This window comes from Capra hircus (genome assembly GCF_001704415.2).
Source record: "Capra hircus breed San Clemente chromosome X unlocalized genomic scaffold, ASM170441v1, whole genome shotgun sequence".
NCBI lineage: Eukaryota > Metazoa > Chordata > Mammalia > Artiodactyla > Bovidae > Capra > Capra hircus.
The window spans coordinates 5,138,987-5,164,856 of record NW_017189517.1 but is presented as its reverse complement, the minus strand read 5'-3'; positions in this window follow the sequence as shown (position 1 = coordinate 5,164,856).

The window sequence follows — 25,870 nt, the reverse complement described above, 5'->3', positions numbered from 1 at the left end:
GTAGAGTTTCAGTTTTGTAAGATGAATAGTTTTAGAGATCTGTTGTACAACAATATGACTATACTTAATACTACTGAACTGTGCATTTAAGAATGGTTAATATAGTAAATTTGATGTTATATTTTAACCCACAATAAAATTAACTGAAAAAAGAATTAAAGTTTCCTAGGGCTGCCATCTATGGGGTCTCACAGAGTCAGACACGACTGAAGTGACTTAGCAGCAGCAGCACTGATGTATCAATAATTAATTATACTAGCAAATTTTCAAACATTATATAATAACTGTATCTCAGTAATGTATAAAATCATTGGTATACAAATAAAAACTGGTGATCTATCACCTCACACCTGTTAGTTTAGTTATTAACAAAGAAACCAAAAGATAACAAGTGTTGTTGGTGAGAAGAAATTAGAACCACTTTATGTTGTGGTAGAAATTTAAAATGGTGCAGCCATTATGGACAAGAGTATAAAAACTAAATATATATATAAATATATTTAAGCATATAAAATATAGAAATTAAAATTAGAATTTTCATATTAACCACCAGTCCTACTTCTGGTATTTATCCAAAAGAATTAAAATCAGAATCTCAAGTATATACCTGCATTCCTATTTATTGCAGCATAATTCACAGTAGCCAAGTTATGGAAATGACCTAAATGTCCACTGACAGATGAGTGGATAGAGAAAAATGTAATGTAATATTATTAAGCCTTAGAAGAGGAAATCCTACCATTTGTGACAACATGGGTGAGCCTGGAAAACGTTACATTAAGTGAAGTAAGCTAGAGGCAGAAGGAAAAATACTACATGATTCAACTTATATGAGGAAGCTAGTCAGACTTACAGAGAGTAGAATGGTGGTTGCCAAGGGGATGGAAATCGGGAGTTCCTGTTTAACAGGTAAAAAGTTTCACTTATGCAAAATGAATAACTTCCAGAGATCTGATGTATAAAACTATCTATAGTTAATACTGTATTGTATACTCAAGAATTTAAGAGGGTAGATCTCATACCATGCATTCTTACCAATAATAAAACCCATTATTACATATGTTTTATATATACTTCTAGATTTGATCCTTTACTTGTTTATTTGCTGATACATACATATGTGTGTGTGTGCGTATGTAAAAAATCAATCTACAGGGGCCAATATGTTTTTGGTATCATCTTTCTCATATTTGAGTATCAGTAATATTTGCATTAGAAGCTGCTTTGAGGAGCTCTCCTCCTTTTCTTATATGTTCACATGTTGTATATAGCATAGAAATTGCTTTTTTTCTTTAGAAGTGTACAGCGGGGTTTCTCAGCTTTGGCACTATTGGCATTTTGAGACGGATAAATCTTTGTTGTGGGATCTGTTCTGTACAGTATACAATGTTTAGCATCATCACTGGTCTCTACTCATGAAATGTCAGTAGCACTCCCTCAATCCCCACATTGTGACAAGCCCAAATGTCTCCAGACATTTCCAAATTACCCCCCTTAGGGTCAAGTCCCCCAAACACACACTTACCAATTGGGAACCATTGGTGTAAAGGAGCTCTACCACCAACTGTCTAGGCCTGATGACTTTTAAAGGAGATTTAATAGTATTTCCTATTCCTTTCATGATTTTTAGTTTTTCTAAGATTTCTTCTTGTGCCAAGTTTGATAGTTTTTATATTCTCACAAATCATTTATTTCCTAAAGAATGTCTTCATTATTATGGAAATCTCCTCTATATTTATGGGCTTCCCAGGTGGCTCAGCGGTAAAGAATCTGCATTTGCAATGCAGAAGACATGGCAGGATCTGAGAGTTCAGTCCCTGGGTTCAATCCCTGTGTAGGGAAGATCCCCTGAAGAAGGAAGTGGCAATCAATTCTAGCATTCTTGCCCGGAAAAATAATCTATCCATTTCCATATTTTTCTATTCAAATGTACTCTTTTGTTTTCATTCAGTTCAGTTCAGTCTCTGAGTCATGTCCAACTCTTTGTGACCCCATGAACTGCAGCACACCACTCCTCCCGGTTCATCGCCAACTCCCGGAGTTTACCCAAACTCATATCCAATGAGTCGGTGATGCCATCCAGGCGTCTCATCCTCTGTCGTCCCCTTCTCCTCCTGCCCTCAATCTTTCTCAGCATCAGGGTCTTTTCCAATGAGTCAGTTTTTTGCATTAGATGGCCAAAGTATTGGAGTTTCAGCTTCAACATCAGTTCTTCCAATGAACATCTAGGATTGATCTCCTTTAGAATGGACTAGTTGGATCTTCTTGCAGACCAAGGGACTCTCAAGAGTCTTCTCCAACACCACAGTTCAACAGCATCAATTATTTGCTACTCAGCCTGTTTTATAGTCCAACTCTCACATCCATACATGACTCTGGGAAAACCATAGCCTTCACTAGATGGACCTTTGTTGGTAAGGTAACGTCTGTGCTTTTTAATATGCTGTCTAGGTTGGGCATAACGTTCCATCCAAGGAGTAAGCGTCTTTCAATTTAATAGCTGCAATCACCATCTGCAGTGATTTTGGAGCCCCAAAATTAAAGACTGACACTGTTTCCCCATTTATTTGCCATGAAGTGATGGGACCAGATGCCATGATTTAGTTTTCTGAATGTTGATCTTTAAGCAAACATTTTCACTCTCTTCTTTCACTTTCCTCAAGAGTCTCTTTAGTTCTTCTTCACTTTTTGCCATAAAAGTGGTGTCATCTGCATATCTGAGGTTATTGATATTTCTCCCAGCAATCTTGATTCCTTATTGTGATTCCTCAAGCTGACCATTTCTCACGATGTACTCTGCATATAAGTTAAATAAGCAGGGTGACAATGTACAGCCTTGACGTACTCCTTTTCCTATTTGGAACCAGTCTGTTGTTCCATGTCCAGTTCTAACTGTTGCTTCCTGACCTGCATATAGGTTTCTCAAGAGGCAGGTCAGGTGGTGTGGTATTCCCATATCTTTCAGATTTTTCCACAGTTTATTGTGATCCACACAGTCAAAGGTTTAGTCATAGTCAATAAAGCAGAAATACTTATTTTTTTAATGGAATTCTTTTTTGATGATCCAGTGGATGGTTGGTAATTTGATCTCTGGTTCCATTGCCTTTTCTAAAACCAGCTTGAACATCAGGAAGTTCATGGTTCACATACTGCTGAAGCCTGGCTTGGAGAATTTTGAGCATTACTTCACTAGCATGTGAGATGAGTGCAAATCTGTGGTAGTTTGAACATTCTTTGGCGTTGCCTTTCTTTGGGATTGGAACGAAAACTGAACTTTTCCAGTCCTGTGGCCACTGCTGAGTTTTCCAAATTTGCTGGCATATTGAGTGCAGCACTTTCACAGCATCATCTTTCAGGATTTGAAATAGCTCAACTGGAATTCCATCACCTCCACTAGTTTTGTTCGTAGTGATGCTTTGTAAGGCCCACTTGACTTCACATTCCAGGATGTCTGGCTCTAGATGAGTGATCACACCATCGTGATTATCTGGGTCATGAAGATCTTTTTTGTGCAGTTCTTCTGTGTATTCTTGTCACCTCTTCTTAATATCTTCTGCTTCTGTTAGGTCCATACCATTTCTGTCCTTTATCGAGCCCATCTTTGCATGAAATATTCCCTTGGTATCTCTAATTTTCTTGAATAAATCTCTAGTCTTTCCCATTCTATTGTTTTCCTCTATTTCTTTGCATTTATCACTGAGGAAGGCTTTCTTATCTCTCCTTGCTGTCCTTTGGAACTCTGCATTCAAATGGGTATATCTTTTGTTTTCATTACATTTCCCAAAGGTTTGTCTATATCATTGCTATTTTTTAAACAATTATGAAGTCATTTCCTGATTTTTTCCAAGTACTAGGTACTCTACCATATGGATAAAACAAGTTTACTGCCACAATAAATTTCTGAAGCAGTTTCTGGATACAGATTTGCAAACTTTTTATTACAATATGATAAGCGTTAGCATAACAGCATAGATTGGGTACTATTTAAATACAAGAAGGGCAACTAAATAATAACTCTGGGGTCAGGAAAGACTTATAGAACCTTGCATTGAGTCTTGAAGGATTTGAAGCAAAACATCTAAGTTATGACTAAGTGGAATTGCTTCTAACTCTGCTAGAAATTCAATGAAAAGACAGCTGAGTATGGCAAGATGTTGGGGATAGGTTACGGTTTAGGCAGATGTGTGAGTGTGGAGGTAATTTCTGGTGGATAGAGCTGCAAACATAAAGCTCTAAAATGAAAACAAAAAAATTGAATTTTTTTATATTGGAAATAAAAAAATAGGATGCTTTTTAAAATCTTGAGAATGAATGACAGGAAATGTGTGTGCTATATGAAAATCAGGATGCTGAAGTAGTTAGAGGGAAAAAAATCAAAGTTCGCTTTCAATCATAGGTATTCATTATATGTCTGCATATATCATACTCTTCCTGACTCTCCTTTTCCCTTTATGACTGTCTGTTTTTAAGTCCTATTTTCATTTGCATAACTGGAGGAATTTTTCTGGTGCCTCAAGAAACTTGCTCTTAATGTGAAAAAAATGTTCCACTCCCCTTAGCATTAGTGTTATGGTCATTGTACATACACTTCCCAAATTACTTTTATGAGGAATGTCAGGTCTGTCTTTGGATCCATCTGATTTCTGGCATGATTCATAGTCCTACCAAGCAGTGCACCACTGGGAGAGTCAGTCAAGGTCAGGGCCACTGAAGAGGAAAAGGTTGAAGTGATAATGATGTAAAATTAATCTGAGCTGAGATTCTGTCTTCTTTTTACCTCACTAGAAATTAGAATTACCTGTGTTGTGATCTGGAGATGTGTGCATTGCTTTTCAATTCAATTTTTGGTACTGTTGTTCCCAAAATTGTAATATGACATGTTCAGTTCTTTCCTTATATTCATATCTCTAAACAGAACTGCTAAGTGGTATTGTATCTTGCTAAGAGGCAAGTGTACCAGTCTTGACAGAAAACCCCAGGTGACTTTAAAGAGGTAGGGCAGAAACAACGAGCTAATCAAATAATATTTTAGTAGAGGAATCTCTTATGCAAAGCACAAAAGTTTTCAAAGACCTATGCCAAAAGTTAAAATCACTTGGTGCACTAATTGGGTATTTTAAGAGTAAGACACTTATGCACTTAGCCAGTGTGGGGTGAGGTAGTACTCTCATTGGTTAGCAGTTCCTTCAGTTACACAAGCATACTTAAATTTATTTTTATTCCAGTTTTCTTGAGATATAGTTGATATACAGCATTGTATAAGTTTAAGGTGTACAGTATGTTGATTTGACTTACATACATCATGAAATCTCTACCACAGTAAGTTTAGTGCACATCTGCATACATCATGTCATATAGATACAAAATTAAAAAAATTTAAAAAAAATTTCCTTGTGATGAGAACTCAGGTTTTACTCTCAACAATTTTCATATATAACAAACAGTACCGTATGTTTCTTTAGTTACCTATTGGTTATTTAGCAATATAGTGTTTCAGTTCAGTTCAGTCACTCAGTCTTGTCTGACTCTTTGCGACCCTATTAACTGTAGGACGCCAGGCCTCCCTGTCCATCACCAACTACTGGAGTTTACTCAAACTCATGTCCATTGAGTTGGTGATGCCATCCAACCATCTCATTCTCTGTCATCACCTTCTCCCACTTTCAATCTTTCCCAGCATCAGTCTTCTCAAATGAGTCAGTTCTTCACATCAGGTAACCAAGTGTTGGAGTTTCAGCTTCAGCATCAATCTTTCTAATGAACATTTAGGACTGATTTCCTTTAGGATGGACTGGTTGGATCTCCTTGTTGTCCAAGGGACTCTCTATATAGTACAATTCTCACATCCATACATGACTACTGGAAAAACTATAGCTTTGACTACACATACCTTTGTTGGCAAAGTAATGTCTCCGCTTTTTAATATGCTGTCTAGGTTGGTCATAACTTTTCTTCCAAAGAGAAAGCATCTCGTAATTTCGTGGCTGCAGTCACCATCTGCAGTGATTTTGTAGCCCCAAAAGATAGTCTGTCACTGTTTCCATTGTTTCCCCATCTATTTTCCATGAAGTGATAAGACCAGATGCCATTATCTTAGTTTTCTAAATGTTGAGTTTTAAGACAACTTTTTCACTCTTCTCTTTCACTTTCATCAAGAGGCTGTTTAGTACTTCTTAGCTTTCTGCCATAAGGGAGATGTCATCTGCATATCTGAGGATATTGATATATCTCCTAGCAATCTTGATTCCTGCTTGTGCTTCATCCAGTCCATCATTTCTCATGATGTACTCTGCATATAAGTTAAATAAGCAGGGTGACAATATACATCCTTGATGTGCTCCTTTCCCTATTTGGAACCAGTCCGTTGTTCCATGTTCAGTTTTAACTGTTGCTTCTTTATCTGCATACAGATTTCTCAGGAGATAGGTCAGGTGGTCTGGTACTCCCATCTCTTTCAGATTTTTCCACAGTTTGTTGTGATCCACACAGTCAAAGGCTTTGGCATAGTTAATAAAGCAGAAATAGATGCTTTACTTGCTCTCTTTTTTTTTTTTTTTTTTAATGATCCAACGGATGTTGGCAATTTGATCTCTGGTTCCTCTACCTTTTCTAAAACCAGCATGAACATTTGCCAAGTACACGGTTCGTGTATTGTTGAAGCCTGGCTTGGAGAATTTTGATCATTACTATACTAGTGTGTGAGATGAGTGCAATTCTGTGGTAGTTTGGGCATTCTTTGGTATTACCTTTCTTTGGGATTGGAATGAAAGCTGACCTTTTCCAGTCCTCTGGCCACTGCTGAGTTTTCCAAATTTGCTGGCATATTGAGTGCAGCACGTGCACAGCATCATCTTTTAAGATTTGAAATAGCTCAGCTGGAATTCCATCACCTCCACTAGCTTTGTTCGTAGTGATGCTTTGTAAGGCCCACTTGACTTCACATTCCAGGATGCCTGGCTCTAGATGAGTGATCACACCATTGTGATTATCTGGGTCATAAAGATCTTTTTTTGTGCAGTTCTTCTGTGTATTCTTGCCACTTCTTAATATCTTCTGCTTCTGTTAGGTCCATACCATTTCTGTCCTTTATCGAGCCCATCTTTGCATGAAATGTTCCCTTGGTATCTCGAATTTTCTTGAAGAAATCTCTAGTCTTCCCCCATTCTATTGTTTTCTTCTATTTCTTTGCACTGATTGATCAGAAAGGCTTTCTTCTCTCCTGGCTATTCTTTGGAACTCTGCATTCAAATGGGTATATCTTTCCTTTTCTCCTTTGCCTTTCTATTAATACGTGATTGTCACATTGTTCATTCTTCAGTGGTAACGGAAAACATTTCTTTGGCTTAGAGTAAATACTGCACCTCCAGCTCTATAGAGCACCAAATACTTTCTAATAGAACTTAATGCACTGTTTTGTGCTTCCCAATTGGATCAGTGGTAAAGAATCTGCCTGCCAAGCAGGTGGTGTGGGTTTGATCCATAGGCCAGGATGGCCTGTAGGTCAGGATTCTTTACCAGCTGAGCCACAAGGGAAGCCCGGTATATTGTTTAGCCTTCATGTTTTTTGCATTTTTTAAGTTGATTTTTCTTTTTCTTTCTAGCATCAAACTACTGTGGTCAGAAAAAATGCTTGATATGACTTCAGTCTTCTTAAATTTACTGATACTTGTTTTATGGCCTAGTATGTTATATATCCTGGAAAATATTCCATGTGCAGTTGAATAAAATGTATATTCTCCTTTTGGATGGAGTATTTTCTTTATCTATTAAGTCTGTCTGGTCTAATGTGTCATTTAAAGCCAGTGTTTCCTGATTGATTTTTTTTTGTCTGGGTGATCTGTCCATTAACATTAAATGTTAAACTCTCAAAATTGTTAAAGGAGTGTTAAAGTCTTACCCTGCTATTATTGTGTTATTGTCATTTTTTCTCTTTATGTCTGTTACTAATTGCTGTATATATTCAGGATGGGTTCTCATATATATATATATATATATAAAACTGTTGATCCTTGTGTAATATTCTTCTTATCTCTTGTTATGCATATGCAATGTTTAGTCGCTTCAGTCATGTCTGAGTCTTTGCGACCATATGGTCTGTAGCCTGCCAGGCTCCTCTGTCCATGGGATTCTCCAGGCAAGAATATTGGAGTGGGTTTGCCAATTCCTCCTCCAGGGGATCTTCCCAGGGATCAATCCCATATCTGCAGCACCTACTGCACTGAAGGGGGATTCTTTACTGCTGAGCCACCAGGGAAGTTTCCTGTTACAGTCTTTGTTTTAAAGTGTATTTTGTATGTTGTAAGTATTAATACCCTGACTTTTTCTTCATTTCCATTTTTGTAGAATAACTTTTATTATCCCCTCACTTTTGATCTGTTTGTGTCTTTAGATCTGAAGTGTCTCCTAAAGGGAGCACACATATGGGTCTTGTTTTTGTAGCCATTCAGCCACTATCTGTCTTTTGATTGGAGCATTTTTTAATTTTTTTTTAAATTTTTATTTTTACTTTATTTTACTTTACAATACTGTATTGGTTTTGCCATACATTGACATGAATCCACTACGGGTGTACATGAGTTCCCAAACATGAACCCCCCTCCCACCTCCCACCCCACAACATCTCTCTGGATCATCCCCATGCACCAGCCACAAGCATCCTGTATCCTGCATCAAAGAGCATTTATTAAATTTACATTTAAAGTAACTATTGATAGATAAATATGTGTTGCCATTTGGTTAATTGGGGGTTGTTTTCATAGTTCACATATATATTATATATAAGATAATTTTACACACACACACATGTAATGTTATCAGCTGACTTTTCAGCTGAAACTACAGGTCAAAAGGGAGTGGTACAAAATATTTAAAGTGATGAAAAGGAAAATCTACAGGCAGTTCTTTACCTGGCAAGGTTAGAGAACACTTAATTGTAATATGTTCTTTTACATACATGTCTCCCCTAGTAACTAATACACTCCTTGAAGGAAGGATCCCTGGTGTTAATATTTGAAATTGAATGCTTAGCATGTTTCCTGTGAAGTGTTTGGGGAAATAAATTGAATGTTGCTCTCTCTCATTGTGTAATTGGCTTCTATTAATACATGACTGTCACATGGTTCAGTCTTCAGTGGTAATGCAAAACATTCCTTTGGCTTGGGGTAAATACCCCATCTACAACGCTATAGAGCACCAAGCACTTTCTAATAGTAACTAATGCACTGTTTTGTGTTTCCCAGATGGATCAGCGGTAAAGAATCTGCCTGTCAAGCAGGAGATGTGGGTTCGATCCTCAGGTCAGGACGGTCCCACAGATAAGGAAATAGCAACCCACTCCAGTATTCTTTCCTGGGAAATCCCAAGGATAGAGGAGCCTGGTGGGCTATACTTTCCATGGTGTTGCAAAGAGTCAGACATGACTTGCAAGTAAAAAAACAGCAACAACTACAATGTATTATATTATAATTTTCTTTTCCATATCTGTTTCTTGTGATCTTTTAAGTACACAGATTGTGCCAGATTAATCTCCATATGCTTCAGAGCCTACTGTTTGCCTGGTTTATAATATATGTTCTATAAATGTTGGATGGATAGATGGATTGGTGGATGGATGGATTAGTAGATGACAATTGGAAATAACATGAGGGAACAGTACTTGGAAACACAATATCTTGTAATTCCCAGCTTTGTCCATTATTGACTATTCCGTTTTAGGCAAGTCACTTCACTTCTTGAAGTTTCATTTTCCTTAGTTATAAAATGGAAACAATAATTCTTATTATGCCTTTCTCAGTGGGTTAGTATGAAGAGAAAGATCAAAATAAAACAAGAGCTGTGAGATTTTAAAGAAACTTTTAATAGTCTATGCAAATTATGGGTGATCAAAAATGAAAAACAAGTCAAAGGATGACTTAGTTTTATCTTTCCTATGTCAAGCTAGAATAGTCTGTTATAAGATTTAAAGATTCTTTTGATTGTGGAACACAACACATTGACACGGAGATAGATGCAAGGCTGAACTCTTCGTTACTTACAGCTCTGAAGGAGAGAAGGCCACCAGACAGGGACACACAGCAGGTTGGTTGTGTCTAGGGAAAAGATAAGAACAAGCTGGAGCTCTAGAGGTAAGCTTATGTATGGCAAGTGAAGTAGGGTTAGCTAGGTTTTGTGGCTTCCTGTAGATTGGCTGATTTGAATAACTTCCCATACTCTCAGGTATCAGAGCTATCCCTAGTTGTTTTGTACCTGAGCCCAGGGGTGATAAGAGCATGTTCATAGTGGCCCAGAGTATGAGAGCACATTTCAGAATGTGGTTTGCATTAGACTAATAAGACTTAATTAGACTTAATTAGTTACTGAAGAAGGAGAACTTGGACTTCTCTGGTGGTGCAGTGGATAAGAACATGCCTGCAAGTGCAGAGGCACAGGTTTGATCTCTGGTCTGAGAAGATTCCATATGCTGAAGAGAAACTAAGTCCATGCACCACAATTAAGCCCACAGTCTAGAGTCTGTGAGTCACAACTATTGAGCCCATATGCCACAACTACTGAAGTCTGCATGCTGTAGGGCCTGTGAGCCACAACTACTGAAGCCTTCATGACCTAGAGTCTACACACCTCATCTACTGAAGACTCTGCACCTAGAGCCTGTGCTCTGCAACAAGAGAAGCCACCACAATGAGAAGACAGTGTACCACAATGAAGATTAGCCTTTGCTTGCCACTAGAGAAAGAGTAGCCTTTGCTTTCCACTAAATGAGGAAAACTACAAAATTCCGATGAGCAAAATCAAAGAACTAAATAAGTAGATATTCCATATTCATGGATAAGGAGACTGAGTATTGTCAAGATGTCAGTTCTTTCCAATTTGATCTGTAAATTCAAAGCAATACCATGTGAAATCCCAGTAAGTTATTTTACGGATATCAGCAAAACGATTCTAAGCTTTATGTGGAGAGGTAGCCTCCATTACCACCTCAGGATGGTCGCTAGTCGATAGTAAGAAGCTGGAGATCTGAGTTCTGCAAAGAAATGAATTCTGTCAACATTTATGCAGCTTAAAAGGGAATTCAGAGCCCCAGGAAGGAATGCTGCCTGGCTGGCACTTTGATTGAGACTCTGAAGCAGAGGACACAGTTAAGCCATGCCTGGATTCTAGACCAATGGAAACTGTTATAGAATAAATGTGTGTTGTTTTAAGCATTAAGTTTATGATAATTTTTATATAGACATTCACAGAGTTTTTCAAAATTCCTAATTCTGTTGTTTTTTTTTTCACCAGTAAATTCCATATTGTTTTGATGAATAGATTATCCTCTGGAACTTTCTGCAGAATATAATGAACTGTTAAATTTTCTGGCCTTATATAATAAATAATGCCTGCTTCTCTAAGCTTTTTGATTACTTCTCACCACTGTAGTCCTAGCCCCCCTTTTTTTTACTTAGTATGGGTACTTTTTCCAAGATTCCCAGAGCCATTTTAGTAGTATGTCATCACTTTTTCCTGTCCTTGTTAGATTAGTAGTAGTTTAGTTGCTAAGTCATGTCCATCTCTTGTCTTCCCATGGACTGTAGCCCACGAGTTTCTTCCATCCATGAGATTTCCCAAGCAGGTTAACATTTCCTTCTCCAGAGGATCTCCCCAACCGATGGACTGAACCTGGGTCTCCTGCATTGCAGGCAGTCTCCAGGGAAGCCCAGGGATAACCTATCCTTGCTAGATTCAGTTCAGTTCTGTCACTCAGTCGTATCCAACTCTTTGTGACCCCATGAATCGCAGCAACCCAGGCCTCCCTGTCCATCACCAACTCTCAGAGTTCACTCAGACTCACGTCCATCAAGTCAGTGATGCCATCCAGCCATCTCATCTTCTGTTGTCCCCTTCTCCTCCTGTCCCCAATCCCTTCCAGCATCAGAGTCTTTTCCAATGAGTCAACTCTTCACATGAGGTGGCCAAAGTACTGGAGTTTCAGCTTTAACATCATTCCTTCCAAAGAAATCCCAGGGATGATCTCCTTCAGAACGGACTGGTTGGATCTCCTTGCAGTCCACGGGATTCTCAAGACTCTTCTCCAACACCACAGTTCAAAAGCATCAATTCTTCAGTGCACAGCTTTCTTCACAGTCCAACTCTCACATCCATACATGACCACAGGAAAAACCATAGCCTTCACGAGATGGAACTTAGTCAGCAATGTAATGTCTCTTCTTTTGACTATGCTATCTAGGTTGGTCACAACTTTTCTTTCAAGGAGTAAGTGACTTTTAATTTCATGGCTGCAGTCATCATCTGCAATGATTTTGGAGCCCCAAAAAATAAAGTCTGACACTGTTTTCACTGTTTCCCCATCTATTTCCCATGAAGTGATGGGACCAGATGCCATGATCTTAGTTTTCTGAATGTTGAGCTTTAAGCCAACTTTTTCACTCTCCTCTTTCACTTTCATCAAGAGGCTTTTTAGTTCCTCTTCACTTTCTACAATAAGGGTGGTGTCATCTGTGTATCTGAGGTTATTGATGTTTCTCTTGGCACTCTTGATTCCAGCTTGTGTTTCTTCCAGTCCAGCGTTTCTCATGATGTACTCTGCATATCCAATCCTTAATAATGGTGGATTTCTCCAATATTGGGTTTCCCTTGTGGCTCACTTGGTAAAGAATCTGCCTGCAACATGGGAGACATGGGTTAAATCCCTGGGTTGGGAAGATCCCCTGGAGAAGGGAAAGGCTACCCACTCTAGTATTCTGTCCTGGAAAATACCATGGACTGTATAGTCTGTGGGGTAGCAAAGAGTCAGGCACAACTGAGTGGCTTTCATTTTCACTTTCTGCAATATTAATCACCACTTCTAGTTTTTTGCTTCTCTTGATTCAGTATCTTCAGTGTCTTCTCTAGTTAATTTCATGTATAATCACCACCTTTCCCTCCCTTTGCCAGCCCAGTACTTTCCCCAGCTAGTCTATGTTGTGACTTCACCTTAGTTATTTGTTTGTTGGTCAGAAACAAAGGTGGGGATTGATTGCAAGAGGATTTTGAATTGACTTGCAAGGCAGAAACCTTTGCTTTCTCTTTGAGCAATGAATGAAAGCTACTTTAACAAAGATCAGTGGACCACTCTTCAGTTCCAAGGGGTTCCGGGGAATCTGTGGATTGAAGAATTTCAAGTGTATTGACAAAATGCCCTTATCCCAAGATTCTGAGCCCCCTTCACTTCTTATGATTGCCCTGTCTTTTGACACAAGGTTGAGTTTCCAGCTTCCCAATGTCCTCTACCCTTATAAAGTCTTAAACCTGATCCTCAGCCTTTTCTGCCTTCTAACTGAAAAAGATGAATTTCTTTACGTGCTGCCAAGAAAGCCCTTTGATTTTCATGTTTTGTCTTAAATTAATAATTTATCACCCTCAACTTTTCATTGATTTTCTCCAGTATATCAATAATACCCACAAGTTATCGAGTTCTGTATTCCTTATAATTACTACTCACCCTGGTGGCTCAGACATTAAAGTGTCTGCCTGTAATGCAGGATACCTGGGTTCAATCCCTGGGTCAGGAAGATACCCTAGAGAAGCAAATGGCAAACCCACTCCAGTATTCTTGCCAGAAGAATCCCATGGACGGAGGAGCCTGGTGGGCTACAGTCCACGGGGTTGCAAAGAGTCGGACATGACTGAGCAACTTCACTTTCACTTTCAAACCTTTTCAATGCCTGAGATATTGTGCACACTGTTGCATTTCTTTTCATCCTAGATCAAATTCTAGTTTATCACAGTTGCACTGCCCTCATACCAGCAGCTGTTAGTATTCCAGCTACCACAAGAGATGAAGTCCTCTTATCTATGTGACCGGTGAGTGATCTTGCTCTAAAATTTCATATTTGAGACTACTTCTTAGGACTGTTAGGCTTCCCTCGTGGCTCAGATGGTAAAGAGTCTGCCTGTAGTGTGGGAGACCTCGGTTCAATCCGTGGGTTGGAAAGATCCCTTGGAGAAGGAAATGGCAACCCACTCCAATATTCTTGCCTGAAAATCCCATGGATTGGAAGAGCCTGGCAGGCTACAGTTCACGGGATTGCAAAAAAGTCAGACACGACTGAGCAACTTCACTTTTCTTAGGATTGTTACCAACATGAGTTGCCTTGGGTCATGTTTCCCAAGAAAACAAAAGTTGTATATAAAAGGTCTTTTGGAGAATGACGGTCCTGATGGGGATATCTGGCTGGAGATGGCACTATGTACTACAATTTCAAAAGAGGCTAGTAATCTGTGATTATAGACTGTATTCTAGTTAAGGTTTTGCTCTTCAGGCTTAAATATTTTTTCAGGAGAAAACTCTAAGACAAAAAGAACCATTTAACTATACTTTTTCAGTAAATAAACATTTATAGAATGTTTACTATGCCAGGCACTATGGTAGACACTGTTGATACAACAACCAGCCCTACACAGTTGAAAGAATCAAATCATCCCCTTAAGTCCTGCCAGATGGAGAGTGCAAATTAAAATCATCTTTGAGTTAGAATTTAGTAATTATAAACATTATTTTAAAAGCTTTAGCTGCATCTTTCTGTTGTTGCAAGAAAGGCCATAAAAAGTATATAGCTCAGTAACCATGTTATTTTGAATTCCCAATCAGCTAAAAAAAAAAAAAAATCGAAAGGGAAGAAGGTATTAAAGCAATGAAGAGGAGGAACTAATACTTCTCTGTATAATACAATGAAGTAGCATCAGTGTGAGAGATTACAAACCATGAGCCAGCTAATCAGTTGAGACTGTACTATTAACATTCTTGAGAATTAGTGATTGTCTTTTTCCTTTTTTAGTTGGTTTTATTAAGGTATAGTTTGTAGACAACAAATTTTTACAAATTTTAAGTGCACAATTTGATGAGTGTGACAAATTAATATAATCATGTAGCCACCACCCAAATCAAGTTATAGAACATTTTCATCATCCCTAAAATTTTCTTGTGCTCCTTTGCAGTCTGTCATCTCCTCCCTATTGATCAAATTTTTGTCACTGTGATTTTGCCTCTTTTATAATGTCATATAAATAAAACTGCAGTATTTAGTCTTTTGCATCTGAATTTTTTTCACTAAGCATAACCCTTTTGAGGTTTACCAACAAAGACTTGTATGCAAATATTTATAGTAGATTTATTCAAAATATCCCCTGAACTGGAAACAACCCAATTGCCCATCAGCTGGTGAAAGGATAAAGGAACTGATAGACTCATACAGTGGAATACTATTCAGCAGTTAAGTGGACAAACAGTAAATAAACATAAAAAGGGTCTGCTAGTTTATGTTTATAAGTTATGGACTTTTATACTGATTACTTTTCCAAATCAGAGAAGACAGTTATTCAGTGCCTGGATACAGCTAAATGTTTAAAAATGGCCTTGGATTTTGAGCAATGAAGAAGTGACAAATACCTACTATTGTTTCCTGTAAGAGCATTGCCTTTTGCTAATCTATTTATATCCTCCTGACTTCTCTTTCTCATTACCAATATCTCCTTTTTTATAAATCGACTTACCAGGATTAGGTAGGAGCAAGCTTGACAGATGAAAAATTCCCTATAAGACTCTGGGATGTAGCAGTGGTCACTGGCATGGGAATAGGTAAAACACTTTGGGAAATCAGTTTAGCTGTAACAAGCATCTTAAATATAGCCATACATATTAACTGAGTTTACTTATAGAACTCTGTCCTATGAAAATAGAAATGCAATCCAAGATTATCACATGATGATGTTCAATACATTTTTATCCATTTTATTCTATTTTATTCTAAATAATGGATGGTGGTAGTGGCTTAGGCTAAGTTGTGTCTAACTTTTGCAACCCCGTGGGCTGTATGTACCCTGCCAGGCTCATCTGTCCATGGGATTTCCAGGCAAGAATACTGGAGTGGGTGGCCACTTCCTTCTCCAGAGTATCTTCCCAAATCAGGAATTGAAACCCCATCTTCTGCATCTCAGGTGGATTCTTTACCTCTTAGCAACCAGGGAAATCCATTCTAAATAATAGAAGTTATTTATTAGACTTATGATAGATTTACAGAAAAATTTAGCAAAAATGCATAGAATTTCCATATACTGGCTCTACTCCCACCAGTTTCTTCTATTATTAACATCTTGCTTCCAAGGTGGTATATAGCATATTCAGTTCAGTTCAGTTCAGTCACTCAGTCGTGTCCGACTCTTTGCAACCCCATGAACTGCAGCACGCCAGGCCTCCCTATCCATCACCATCCCCTGGAGTTCACTCAAACTCACGTCCATCGAGTCCGTGATGCCATCAAGCCATCCCATCCTCTGTCATCCCCTTTTCCTCCTGCCCCCAATGCCTCCCAGCATCAGAGTCTTTTCCAAAGTGTCAACTCTTCGCATGAGGTGGCCAAAGTACTGGAGTTTCAGCTTTAACATCATTCCTTCCAAAGAACACCCAGGACTGATCTCCTTTAGAATGCATTGGTTGGATCTCCTTGCAGTCCACAGGACTCTCAAGACTCTTCTCCAACACCACAGTTCAAAAATAACAATTCTTCAGTGCTCAGCTTTCCTCACAGTCCAACTCTCACATCCATACATGATCACTGGAAAAACCATAGCCCTGAGTAGACGGACCTTTGTTGGCAAAGTAATGTCTCTGCTTTTGAATATGCTATCTAGGTTGGTCATAACTTTTCTTTCAAGGAGTAAGTGTTTTTTTTTTTTTTTTATTTCATGGCTGCAGTCACCATCTGCAGTGATTTTGGAGCCCCCAAAAATAAAGTCTGACACTGTTTCCACTGTTTCCCCATCTATTTCCCATGAAGTGATGGGACCGGATGCCATGATCTTAGTTTTCTGAATGTTGAGCTTTAAGCCAACTTTTTCACTCTCCTCTATAGCATATTAGTTATAATCAATTAATCAATATTGATTAATTAACTAAAATTCAAAATTTGCATTAGGGTGTACACTTAGTGTTGAATAATTCTATGAATTTTGGCAAATTTATAAGATATTATAATACCATACAAAATAACTTCACTGTTGTAAAAATCTTGTGTTTTACCTATTTATCCCTTCCTCTCTCATCTCTTAACCCCTGACAACCACTGATCTCTACTCTCTATGCAGTTTTGCCATTGCAGAATGCAATCTAGTGAGAATAATATAGTACATTTTAAAAAATTTTTTCCCTTAGCAATATGCTAAATATTCCTCTATATTTTGTGGCTTAATAGCTCATTGCATTGTATGGCTGAATAAAATTCCTTTGTATCAATGTACCACAGTTTGTTTAGCCATTCACCTGTTGAAAGTGAAAGTGAAGTCACTTAGTCGTGTCCAACTCTTTGTGACCCATGGATTGTAGCCCACGGAATTTTCCAGGCAAGAGTACTGGACTGGGTCGCCATTTGCTTCTCCAGGGCATCTTCCTGACCCAGGGATCAAACTCGGGTCTCCCATATTGCAGGCAGAGGCTTTACCTCTGAGCCATCAGGGAAACCTTAAGAATACCTTAATTATTACCAACTGTTGGTAATTATGAATAAGGCTGCTGTAAATATTTGTGTGCAGGTTTTCGTGTAGACATAAGTTTTCAAATAAATTACAGTAAATACATATGAGTGAAAATATTATATTGTATGGTAAGAATATGTTTAGTTTTGAAAGAAACTGCCAAACTGTCTTCCAAAGTGACTGTACCATTTGCATTCCTACTAGCAATGAATGAAATTCCTCTTGCTTTATATACCCACAAGCAGTTATCTTGTCAGTGTTTTGAATTTTAGTCATTCTAATAGGTAATTGGTAGTGGTAGGTAGGTAGTAGTATCTCATTGTTTTAACTTGCAAAAATATATGGCGTTGAGTATTTCTACATGACTTGTCATCTACATTTCTCTTTGTTGAAGTGTGTTCAGATATGTCTCTTTGTTGAAGTGTGTTCACATCTTTTGTCCACATCTTATTTTTTTTTTTTTCTTATTGGTGAGTTTTAAGAGTTCATTAAATACTCTGCATGCAAATTTTTAATAGCTTTGTGTTTTGAAAATCTTTTGTCCCAGTCTTTGGATTTTCTTTTCATTCTATTGACAGTGTCTTTCCCAGAGCAGAAAATGTTAGTTTTGATGAAGTTCAACTTGTTAGTTTTTTTCTTTATGGGTATGAAAATTCAGTACCATATATAAGTTCATCTGGATTTTATCCTACATTGTCTCCTAGAAGTTTTATAGTCTTGTGTTTTACACTTAAGCCTATGATACATTTTGTGTTAATTCTTGTGAAAGGTATAAGGAGGTATAAGATCTGTATGTAGACTCACTTTTTTTTTTCCTTTGGGTTTCCAGTTGTTGTATCATTAGTTCAAAAGAGCTTCTCTTGGGAAAAAGTGGAGCTAAATTGACTTTGCTTCTTTATCAAATATCAATTCATCTTTTTATGCTAATTTAAATATGATGTTTTCAAATTTCAGTTGTCCATTACTTCTATATAGGAAAGCATTTGATTTTTATACACTTGTCCCTTGGTATCTGCAGGTGTTTGGTTCCAGGGCTCTCTGTAGATAGAAAAAAAAAAAAACAAGCATGCTCAAGTTCCTAATATAAAATGGCATAGTACATAAATTAACGTTGAATCCTGTAACGTTGCTATAGTAGTTTATGATCCCAGGAGATTTTTGTTGTTGTTGTTAATGTTGAGTCAGGGGAATTTTCTTATAGAGACAATCATGTAATCTGTGAACACAGTTTATTTTTTCCTTCCCAGTCTTTATATCTTTTATTTCACTGTCTTGTCTTGTTGCATTAGTTAAGATTTCCAGGACAGTGTTGAATAGGAGTAGTGAGAGAGGACACGCTTACCTTGTTCCCAGTCTAAGGGGAAAGCATCTAGGTGCTTACCATTAAGTGTGATGTTACCTGTAGGCTTTTTGTAGGTGCTCTTTATGAAGTTGGGGAATTTCTTCTTTTAGTTTCTTGAGAATTTTATCCAAAATTGGTGTTGGGTTTTTTAAATGCTTTGTATGTGTTTATTGATATGATCATATGACTTTTCCTGTTTAGACTGTTGATGTGACAGATTACATTAAGTGATTTTGGAAAGTTGAACCAGCCTTGCATACCTGGGATAAATCTCACTGGTCATGGCATGTAATACTTTTTATACATTGTTAGAGTATGGTGCAGATTTTAAAATTCCTTGGGTTGTTTCATTAGTCTACTTCATTCACGTTGTCATCTTGTACTTTCTCTGTTCAGATAAGTCTTCTCCATGTGAATACAAATGGTAAAAATTCTTAACTCTCCAATCAGTTTTGTTGTTAGTGCTGTAGGACTGCCGTGCCTGCCAAATCTGAAGTGTAAAGTTAATTCACAATAGTAGTATCCTGTCCCCCATAACTTACAAACCTTTCAATATGTCACTTATAGTCCTGAGTCCTGGGTTGAATGCTCTTTTCAAAAAATGTCATTTGGCTGTGCTGGGTCTTAGCTGAAGCATGCAGGGGATCTTTATTTGCAGTATAAGAAATCTAGTTCCCTGACGAGGGATCCAACTCAGGCCCCTGAATTGGGGGCTCAAAGCCTTAGCCATTGGACTACCAGGGAAACCCTGAATGTTCTTTAAATATCAATTTGTTGTAGTATAAAATAGATTTGGTTATAGTGCCAATCAATTATGTTTCCCTAAATAGTATTCCATAGTCATTAATTCATTCAATATTTTCTGAGTACCTATTATGTGCTAGTCTCTATTCTAGGCATTGAGGATTTAGCAGAGAACAAGAAAGATCAAGTTTCTGTTCTTACTGCACTGACATACTAGTGGGAGTATTTAGACAACAAACAACAAAGTAAATATATATTGTGTGTCAGATGATAGGTACTATGGAAAAAAATAAACAGATAGTGTATGCAAAAATGTTGGAATAAGGAGTAGGGAGGTATGACTTTTAAAGAATGGTCATTTAAGACCTCATTAAAAATGTGAAATTTAAACAAAGATTAGGAGATGATGTAAAGGGAACTAGTATTGATCAATAAATTATTCCAACAGGAATCTGTGCTAAATTAACTAGATCCATTCATTTATTTAGGCTTCACAACCACCAATAAAGTAAGTATTTTTGTACCCCTATTACAATCGATGAAACAGAAGATCAAAAAAATTACAATACTTTTTAAAGGCCACACTATTAATCACTACATATCTTAACCTTCACTACTCCTATGTCAGGGTTTTTAGTTGGTCTCCTTAATGATTTTTCTAGGGTCAAAGTGAAAGGGCTAGTGCTCCTCCAACATTTTTCTCTCTCTGTGCATAGGAGCAATTCTCTTTTAATTAACAAAAATTATTCACAGTTCTTCCCTTATCTCTCTTCATGTGAACTTTAAATAACTTTGTGCTTTAGAACTTTCCAAGGGGCAATGTTTTGATTCACCCAAATCTCCTGTGTATTGTCAGTGCTGGCAATATCTTCTGCTGATGGCTCAAAACTGGGCCCCCCAAAGAACATTGCCTCCTTATCCAAGATTTTAGTTATCTTTCTGCCAGATGGCCTTTGGAAAATGATTACCGATATTATTTCCTTGGGCTCCAAAATCACTGCAGATGGTGACTGCAGCCATGAAATTAAAAGACGCTTGCTCCTTGGAAGAAAAGGTATAACTAAATGAGACAGCATATTAAAAAGCAGAGACATTATTTTGCCAACAAACGTCCATCTTGTTAAAGCTATGGTTTTTCCAGTAGTGTTGTATAGATGTGAGAGTTGGACCATAAAGAAAGCTGAGCGCTAAAGGATTGATTCTTTTGAACTATGGTGTTGGAGAAGACTCCTGAGGGTCCTTTGGACTGGAAGGAGATCCAGCCAGTCCATCCTAAAGGAGATCAGTCCTGAATATTCATAGGAATGACTGATGCTGAAGCTGCAACTCCAATACTTTGGCCACCTGATGTGAAGAACTGACTCATTGGCAAATACCCTGATTCTAGGAAAGATTGAAGACAGTAGGAGAAGGGGATGACAGAGGATGAAATGGTTGGATGGCATCACTGACTCAATGGACATGAGTTTGAGAAAGTTCTGGGTGTTGGTGATGGACAGGGAAGTATGGCCTGCTGCGGTCCATGGGATCGCAAAAAGTCAGACACGACTGAGCAACTGAACTGTACTGAAGGGAGGAGCAGCCAAGTAACCACCTGAAAACTGAAGTGAAAGTTTTTCATTAATATCTGACTCTGTGATTCCATGGAATTCTCTAGGCCAGAATACTGGAGTGGGTATCCTTTTCCTTCTTTAGAGGATCTTTCTAACCCAGGGATCTAACCGAGATCTCCCACCTTGCAGGCAGATTCTTTACCAGCTGAGCCACAAGAAACTGCCTGAAGTAGGATTAAAGGGACCAGAGAAGTTCATGAAGATTAGGAAACCAGAACACCTGAGACCTTCAGTTCAGTTCAGATCAGCAGACGTGGGAAAAACTCTGAAAAGCAAGTAGGAGTTAAACTTTGGTAAGAAACATTTCAAATACAAGACATATGGGTCATAGTGGAGAGTTCTGACAGAATGTGGTCCACTGGAGAAGAGAATGGAAAACCACTTCAATATTCCTGCCTTGAGAACCCCATGAACAGTATGAAAAGGCAAAAAGATAGGACACTGAAAGATGAACTCCCCCGGTCAGTAGGTGCCCAGTATGCTACTGGAGATCAGCGGAGAAATAACTCCAGAGAGAATAAAGGGATGGAGCCAAAGAAAAAGCAACACCCAGTTGTGGATGTGACTGGTGTTAGAAGCAAGGTCTGATGCTATAAAGAGCAATATTGCATAAGAACCTGGAATGTTAGGTCCATGAATCAAGGCAAATTGGAAGTGGTCAAACAGGAGATGGCAAGAGTGAACGTCCGCATTCTAGGAATCAGCGAGCTAAAATGGACTGGAATGGGTCAGTTTAAATGACATGACCATTATATCTGCTACTGTGGGCAGTAATCCCTTAGTAGAAAAGGAGTAGCCATCATATTCAACAAAAACATCTGAAATTAAGTATTTGGATGCAATCTCAAAAACGACAGAATTATTTCTGTTCTAAGGTAAACCATTCAATATGATGGAAATCCAACTCTATGCCCAGAAGAGTAACACTGAAGAAGCTGAAATTGAATGCTTTTATGAAGACCTTTAAGACCTTTTAGAACTATCACCCAAAAAAGATGCCCTTTTCATTATAGGGGACTGGAATGCAAAAGTAAGAAGTCAGGAAAAACCTGGAGTAACAGGAAAATTTGGCCTTGCAGTACAGAATGAAGGATGGCAAAGGTTAATAGAGTTTTGCCAAGAGAATGCACTGGTCATAGCAAACACCCTCTTCCAATAACACAAGAGAAGACTCTACACATGGACAACACCAGATGGCCAACACAAAAATCGCACTGATTATGTTCTTTATAGCCAAAGATGGAGAAGCTTTCTACAGTCAGCAAAAACAAGACCAGAAGCTGACTGTGGCTCAGATCGTAAACTCCTTATTACCAAATTCAGACTTAAATTGAAGAAAGTGGGGGGGGGGACCATTAGATCATTCAGGTATGAACTAAATCAGTCTCTTATGATTATACAATGGAAGTGAGAAATAGATTTAAGGAGCTAGATTTGATAGACATAGTGCCTGAAGAACTATGGATGGAGGTTCATCTCATTGTACAGGAGACAGGGAGCAAGATCATCCCCATGGAAAAGAAATGCAAAAAACGCAAAATGGCTGTCTGAGGAGGCTTTAAAAATAGCTGTGAAAAGAAGAGAGGTAAAAATCAAAGGAGAAAAGGAAAGATATACTCATTTGAATGCAAAGTTGCAAAGAATAGCAAGGTGAGATAAGAAAGTCTTCCTCAGTGATCAGTGCAAAGAAATAGAGGAAAACAAGAGAATGAGAAAGACTAGAGATCTCTTCAAGAAAATTAGAGATACCAAGGGAACATTTCATGCAAAGATGGGCACAATAAAGGACAGAAATGATATGGACATACAGAAGCAGAAGATATTAAGAAGAGGTGGCAAGAATACATACAAGAACTGTACAAAAAAGATCTTCATGACCCAGATAATATGATGGTGTGATCACTCACCTAGAGCCAAAAATCCTGGAATGTGAAATCAAGTGGGCCTTAGGAAGCATCACTATGAACAAAACTAGTGGAGGTGATGGAATTCTAGCTGAGCTATTTCAAATTCTAAAAGATGATGCTGTGCATGTGCTGCACTCAACATGCCAGCAAATTTGGAAAACTCAGCAGTGGCCACAGGACTGGAAAAGGTTAGTTTTCATTCCAATCCCAAAGAAAGGCAATGCCAAACAATGCTCAAACTATCACACAATTGCACTCATCTCACACACTACTAAAGTAATGCTCAAAAATCTCCAAGCCAGGCTTCACCAATACCTGAACCATGAACTTCCAGATGTTCAAGCTGGATTTAGATAAGGCAGAGGAGCCAGAGATCAAATTGCCAACCTCCCCTGGATCATTGAAAAAGCAAGAGAGTTCCAGAAAAAACATCTTCTGTTTTATTGACTATGCCAAAGCTTTTGACTGTGTGGATCACAATAGACCGTGGAAATTTCTTTTTTCTTTTTCTTTCTTTTTTAAATATAAATTTATTTATTTTAATTGGAAGTTAATTACTTTACAATATTGTATTGGTTTTGCCATACATAAAGAGATTGGAACACAAGACCACCTGACCTGCCTCATGAGAAATCTTTATGTAGCTCAGGAAGCAACAATTAGAACTGGACATGGAACAACAGACTGATTCCAAATAGGAAAAGGAGTACATCAAGGCTGTATTTTGTCACCCTGCTTATTTAACTTATATGCAGAGTACATAATGATAAATGCTGGTCTGGATAAATTACAAGCTGGAATCAAGATTGCTGGGAGAAATATCAATAACCTCAGACATACAGATGACACCACCCTTATGGCAGAAAGTAAAGAACTAAAGAGCCTCTTGATGAAAGTGAAAGAGGAGAGTGAAAATGTTGGCTTAACATTCAGAAAACTAAGGTCATGGCATCTGGTCGCATGACCTTCATGGCAAATTGATGGGGAAACAGTGGAAACAGTGGTTGACTTTATTTATTTATTTATTTATTTATTTATTTTTGGTCTCCAAAATCACTATAGATTGTGACTGCAGCAATGAAATTAAAAGTCACTTGCTCCTTGGAAAGAAAATTATGACCAACCTAGACAGCATATTAAAAAGCAGAGATATTACTTTGCCAACTAAAGTCCATCTAGTCAAAGCTATTGTTTTTCCAGTAGTCATGTATGAATGTGAGAGTTGGACTATAAAGAAAGCTGAGCTCCAAATAATTGTTTTTTTTGAACTCTGTTGTTGGAGAAGAAGCTTGAGAGTCCCTTGGACTGCAAGGAGATACAACTAATCTATCACAAAGGAGATCAGTCCTGGATGTTCTTTGGAAGGACTGGTATTGAAACTGAAACTTCAGTACTTTGGCCACCTGATGCGAAGAACTGACTCATTTGAAAAGACCCTGATGCTGGAAAAAATTGAGGGCAGGAGGAGAACGGTACGACAGGATGAGATGGTTGGATGGCATCACCAACTAAATGAACATGAGTTTGGGTAAACTCTGGGAGTTGGTGATGGACAGAGGCCTGGTGTGCTGCAGTCCATAGGGTCGGAAAGAGTAGGACATGCCTGAGTAACTGAACTGAAGAAACATTTACATTTATAAGGGAAATCTCCATTTGTAAGGGCGTCTCCGTCTCTGTCCCAGGAAGAGGAGGATGACAAGATCTCTAAAACTCTTTCCATGGAGAAGGCAGTGACCTAAATCTGAACAATAGCTCTACTCTTATTCACTGGGCTTTCTGATGAAACTCACATAACTGGATCCCTGTCCCCTCTATTTCTTCCTTTATCTTTAGCTGGAGATGGTATTTAAAGTGGTGACTTGGCCTGTTTGAGGGGGTTACTCAGTTTTCCTGGGCCTCTCCCATGTGTAAAAGAAGGATTGTTGTAAAATTGTTTGCTTTTCTATTATGCTGTTTATCATACTGGAGTCACAGCCAAGAACATAGAAGGATAGAAGATATATTACTTTTCTTCCTCCACAACATGAAATGGTGTTGTTGCATTGTTTATCCAGTTATCGATCTATGCATTATAGATATATATCGCTATATTAAGTGAGTTATAAAACAAATGAAACATAGAAATTAAATGTGATAAGAACAAAAATAAAAATAAATAGAATTTCTATTATTGTCTTCCAACATCTCAATGGATGGTATTTGATTAACTCATCTTGACATGCACCTTTACTGAGAAATCTTCTATGAGGAAGAAATGAAGTACTTTTCCTCAGTCTCCTATTTGTGCAAGGAAATTTTTATCATTTTCTGTCATTATCATTCTATTTAACCTATAACATAGTAGCTTTTATTAATTCTTACAATGAATGTTTTTCTCTACAATTATATTATATGATGGAATGCATTGAATGGGCATGCACTGGAGTATATTTTATACAGAAATATTTATAAATTTATTATAAGTATAGATATTGTTGGTGAGATGCTTGAGTCCTTTTTAAGTGATCACAAGTACCTACAGGTTGCAGTGAAACCCAAGGACTTTTTCCTCTTACCACACTTAGTATTCCCTCTGTTCAATTCTTTTGTTTTAATGTGTAAATTTGTCAAGATCATGAACTGTAAAATGGCTTTCAAATGGTATTGGAAAGTTTATAATGAAGCAGGAATGACATTTCCCCATTTAGGGCCAGCAGTAAATCTTGTTGGAGCTGGATCCATGTCCCAAATGCCCTAAGTCCTAATTCAGTGCTTTC